This window comes from Pongo abelii, chromosome 6, assembly GCF_028885655.2.
Source record: "Pongo abelii isolate AG06213 chromosome 6, NHGRI_mPonAbe1-v2.0_pri, whole genome shotgun sequence".
Lineage (NCBI taxonomy): Eukaryota > Metazoa > Chordata > Mammalia > Primates > Hominidae > Pongo > Pongo abelii.
Genome location: NC_071991.2, coordinates 88,020,069 through 88,025,797, shown reverse-complemented (window position 1 = coordinate 88,025,797; position 5,729 = coordinate 88,020,069). Strand labels below are relative to the sequence as shown.

Here is a 5,729-nt window from a genome sequence, read left to right as displayed (position 1 = left end):
GCCCCCCAAGATTGAACCCTGGCTGGGGATAGGTAGCAGGACAGCCCCTCAGATGAGGTCAGCAACATTGAGGGGGATTTCCTCAATGGGGGTGTTGTAGAAGGTCTCTATGTCTTGAAGAGTCCTCTTGTCTTCTTCTGTCACCATGTTAATAGCCACACCCTTACAGCCAAACCGTCCACTTCAACCAATTCTATGGATATAGTTTTCCCTGTTGGTCAGAAGGTCATAGTTGATGACTAAAGAAACCTGCTGCACATCAATGCCTCTGGCCTATGTCAAGAAAGACAACTCTTCAGCATGTGCACCAGAGGACAATCTATCCCAAAGGGAAGACTCTTAGGTACCCATGTAGGCAGCCAAGGAAGGCAGAGGAAATAAGCATCCCTGTTCCTCAAAGACCTTAGGCATGCCAGATTCTATTCCAAGTTGCTACTTTCCTGAGAGGGGCACTGGATGTCCCCTTGGAGAGGGAATCGCCTTGGATAGGAATATATGTTTTAAAGCAAAAAAGAATGGAATCACTTAGGTGAATCCTCTGGGCATTTATCAAATGATTTTAAAAGTCAATCTTGTCTTTTTGGAGTCCCTGAATTAAATGCTTTATTGTCAGGCAAGGGCATGAAGGCCATGGGAATCACCATGTTGGGTGGACCCAGTTTCTAATGGCCTGCATTTGCATATCAAAGGTTGCTTACCTGGCTCTCAACATATCTCCCCATGTATCTCCACATGTGTAGAACATCCAGGGCGCCCTGCATTTGCATATTAAAGGCTAGAGTGGGAGGGCCAGCTTTTTTGCAGCTATGTCAATGACATGCCTGGTCAAACCAATCCCCTGAGCCCTATGCAAACCAGACATTGCCTCCTCCAGCCTCTGCATATATACCTAGCTGGTATCTGTGGCAGGTGAGGACTTCCTCTTTCGGCTTTGGAGCCCCCTCCCTCTCTCTGTACAGGGAAGCTTCTTCCTTCTGTCTTCTCCCTTCCTTCTTGCCTATTAAACTCTCTGTTCCTTAAAACCAAAAATAAAGAAAGAAAGAAAGAAAGAAATAAACACTTTATTGTCTTCAAGTCATCAATCATTTCTCAATTCAAATGCTAATTACTTTTCAAACAGACCCTTTCTGGAAGAGTTAACTCTGCCACTATTATGATTATGAGAGAATTCATGGTTCTGTTTCATGGGTACAGGCAAGTAGAAGACACATTAATGTACCAGCATACAAGTTATTTTCTACTCCTAAGAGCTCTAGGAAGAAACAGAAGGAATATGAGGCACAACTCTTTCTTTGTTAATGATTTTACACAGTGTCTGTCACCTTGCAAGAACTCAATAGTTTATATCTTGAACAGATGAGCATGCAAACAAACATGAATTTGGTCTCCATTAGAAATACTGCAATGGTTACCAAGGGCCAATAGAAACAAAAGGTACTTTTACTGATTACTTAAGCCATTTATTTATCTTACAATGAAATTTTACATAATTTACTTCAGGTACCATATGAAAAGGGAATTTTAAAATTGTCTTATTTAACCCTGTTATTCACCCCAAACAGGACAACTTAGCTCACACTAATGTATGTTTGTTCCCCAATAAGTTGTTGTTTTTTTTGAGACAGTCTCAATCTGTCACCCAGACAGGAGTGCAGTGGCACGATCTCAGCTCACTGCAACCTCCCCCTCCTGGGTTCAAGGGATTCTCTTGCCTCAGCCTCCCAAGTAGCTGGGACTATAGGCGTGTGTCACCACGCCTGGCTAATTTTTGTATTTTTGGTAGAGATGGGGTTTCACCATGTTGGCCAGGCTGGTCTTGAGCTCCTGGCCTCAAGTGGTCTGCCCCCCACCCCAAACCCTTGATCTCCCAAAGTGCTGGGATTGCAGGTGTGAGCCACAGCGTCTATCCAATAATAGGTTTATGTAAGATCAGATGAACTTAAGATTACTCTAATTCTAGGCTCTTTCTAGACTGCTGCTCAAGTAGACAGATGGGTAGTTTCCCAGGTTAGATGCTGGAATGCTTGTGGTGGGGACATTTTAATTCAATATTTGGGAGGAAAATATGAGAGTAAACACACATCCTGACAGCCAAGAGAGCTGGTACTGGCAGGAATAAATGTTACCCAAAACTTCTAAATTCTGGACTGCTACTTTTATATCTTTATCTCTCCATACATGTCTCTCCCCTTGAATGGGTCTCTTCATCATCCTTTTTAAACCTAAATATCTACTCTCTATTTGTTTGTAGGCATTTAGATTGTTTATCTTTCTAAATCAACTGACCTATTTCCTCACATGGTAGATACTTCTAAGAGCTAGAGAAATAGATGACTTGGCAAAATTTGAGACTGGGATTTTCAAAAGGTTTGCCAGATCAATGTTCCAGATCAATTTTAACTCCTTATCTTGCTGAACTTGGACCTGTTGCCATTCTTCTTAGAGGGAGAGGAACTAATGTGTAGTGCTTAAATTCATAGACTCAGTGCTTGAGTTTGAATCATAGGCACTTTCTAGCTGTGTGAGCTTAGGCAAATAACTTTTCTGTGTCTTTTCAGTTTCTAAGCAGAGTTTTGTAAAATGGAGTTCATAATAGTACCCATATCAGTGGATAGAAGGTTGTACTACATAGGTCAATTTGTGTAATACTTTTAGAACATACCGTAAGCACTCAAAAAGTGTTAGCTACTTTTTATTGTCCTGTGTCTGTATCCCTGTAGCCTTAAAGGAAAATGTGCTCCTTGTGGCAACCAGGACTCCCTGTCATGGCATTGTAAGTTTCTAGCAGGGCAGGAGAGAAGGAGAGCCTAAACACACACTCGCTTGGGTGTACTTTGAGGTGAGGAAATTCTAGTGGACCCTTTTCACTTTTTTATTTTCCCATTCCCATAGTGATGACTAGCAAATTTCTAGGAAAATTAAAAATAACTTTTCATCAGTACAATTTGATATTTTTTATTTGGTCTGATCCATTTTAAAAAATGGCTGAAAGTAAGATAATGCACAACAGATAGAGTTTTACTTTTCTCACAACCTAGGGAATCTAGAGTATTGGTTCAGTGGCTCAGGGGTGTCAGCACTTTGACTCTGAGATTCTTGTGGCCTTTTCCTCATGTTTGTTACCTCTTTGTCTTTCCTTCTGCCTGAGAAAACAAAAGCTTACTCAGAACTACCCTTCCCACCTCCCTCCCTCCCCTCATACCCAAGAACTTTCTACTAAAGTTCTCATTGGCTAGAAATGGGGCACCTGCAAACCCCAACTTCAAGGGAGCTTGGGAAAGTGGTGAATAGAGTAGTCAGAATTGGTCTAAACAGATCATGCTCTTTTGCTTGGAACTGGGCACTGACTCTGAGCATTCTCAGGCATCTGTTTTCAAATAAAATGTGGGGAGGGATGGGCATTAGCCAGACCATTAGCAATGTCTTCTATAGTAGCTTTCATACTGGTTAATCTTGCCTATCTCAGTGGTAAGCACTTTTACTTGAATTATCTTCATTATTAATAAACAATAGTATAAATAGGTACCCCATTTTACAGTGCAGAAAAATGAGGCAACTAATAGGTGGTGAAGACAGGATTCAGGCTAAGGCCATCTGATGTCACGCTAGTGCTACCCCACCCCGTCCATGCAATTGTATTAGAGTTAGAGGCAAAGTGATTACCTGACCCCTCCTTGAGAAAATGAAATGTGATTTGTCAGGCTATTACTAGAGAGAAGAATCTCTGGCGTCTTCTATATGAGAATCCTGAGCATTGAACTACATGTCATAGCAAGTGACCCAGAATCTCTGAGAAGCACAGCTTCCCTTCTGAGCCCCTAGGTACGTTCCTCTCTGTCCTCATTTGAGGAACTCTATTTTGATCTCTTTTATCCTTCTGCCTGGGATCTCTTTCTCTGTCAATTTATGGCAAGTTCCAGTAAAATGTAACTCCTACAGTGTGGGTGACCCTGTACATTCTTTGACTTGTGACAATTACCCTTATGTAATGAAATCTTTTCAAGAAACACTCACACACAATCAGCGTGCCTCCTTTCGGTGTGGGGAGGAGCACAAGGTTCACCAAGGATGTGGTCACATGTTTTCCACTCTGATTGCACTTACACCTGGTTTGAGGCCTACTTATGCCATCAGCTGTGGCCCAGATGTCTGGCTGTGCAGCTGCAGGGAGAGTTGGTGCTGGGCTCACTTACAGGGAATTTAGTGGACTCTCACAGAGAATATCAAGGAGCTCCTTGTTTAGTCTAGAGAGATGCTAGGGCTTCTGTTTTATTATCACTCTTTTTTTGGCAGCGGCAGGCCTGGGTATACATCGGGGTAAGCACAGTAAAGTATGATGCTCTAGCACCTGGCGGTTTGTACTGGGGAAGAAGACACTTTTCCTTGTAATGTCTCCCCTCCTCCACCAAAACATATTTCTAACAGTGGTTTTTCTCCTTTCCAATCTTCAGCACAGAAGTGAAAAGCCATTCTGTATACTGGACAAGTTATTAACACTTCAATGTAAGGATTATCTGATCTACTCATAAATTCTCAGAATCTGAGGAAGTGTCAGGGCAGCTATGGAGACCTTAGTACCTACCTCTAGAGCAGGTGGGTCAGCAATGTTTTCTTGTAAAGGGCCAGATAGTAAACATTTTGAACTTGCTGGTCATATACTTTCTGTTGACTCTATGGTTGTAACTCAAATGCACTCATAACAATCTGTAAATGAATGAGCATGGCTGTGTTCACCTGTGAACTCTGAAATTTGAATTTCACATAATTTTCAAATGTCATAAAATATTCTTTTTCTTTTTTTCTCAACCATTTGAAAATGAAAAAAAAAAAGCACTTTTATCTCATGGTTCATACAAAAATAGGCAGTGGGTTCTACTTGGCCTATGGGCTGCAACTTGTTGACCCCTGTTCTAAATGACCTCTATCTAACAGAAACTTCTGTGATGGTTGAAACATTCTATAATATTGAGCACTTGAAATGTAGCTAATTCAATGGAGGAACTGCATTTTGAATTTTAATTAATTGGATTGTAAATTTAATTTTAAGTAGCCACCTGTGACTAGTGGCTGCCTTATTGAATAGACCTAGAGAACTGCTATTTATCTGACCAAGATTTAAAACTTCCAATTTTTGTGTCTTTAGGTCAGAATTTTAAATTCCTGGAAGAAAAAGTGTGGCTGGCCTAGTTAGGGCAAAAATCACAGACAGTTGTCTTCAGGAGCCCTATTACTGGTTGGGTCAAGTGAGATTTCCTGCAGAACAGAGCCTGCATATGCAACCTGACAGAGGTTTGCTACAATTTTCCTGAAGTCTTTGAATTTTAGAAAGAGGTCCCTAATGGAAAGCAAGGAAATGACTCCAAGATGATATACTGTTCGTAGAATCAGAGTATGAGAAACATTTTATTGCTATGCATTTTAGCACTCTTCAATTCATATTGTGATGTTGACTTGAATAACCCTGGGCCTGTCAGATAATATAATTGGCCCTTTAAAATATGCTACATGTGTAGCCAATTAACAAGCCTTTTTTTTTTTTTGACAGCATCTCGCTCTGTCACACAGGCTGGAGTGCAGTGGCCCAATCTCGGCTCACTGTAACCTCTGCCTCTTGGGTTCCAGCGATTTCCATGCCTCAGCCTCCCGAGTAGCTGAGATTAGAGGCATGTGCCACCAAAATCGGCTAATTTTTGTAATTTTAGTAGAGACGTGGTTTTGCCATGTTGGCC

The 5,729-nt window shown here is 41.4% G+C and overlaps 1 non-coding gene across 1 annotated transcript; it reads right to left on the bottom strand.

The window, feature by feature from the left end:
* Positions 1–347: 347 nt before the first annotated feature.
* On the bottom strand, positions 348–487 carry LOC112134480 (small nucleolar RNA SNORA67). Its single transcript, XR_002915902.1, has one exon. It is a non-coding gene; the product is annotated as a small nucleolar RNA SNORA67 (small nucleolar RNA).
* Between the last annotated feature and the right edge of the window lie 5,242 nt (positions 488–5,729).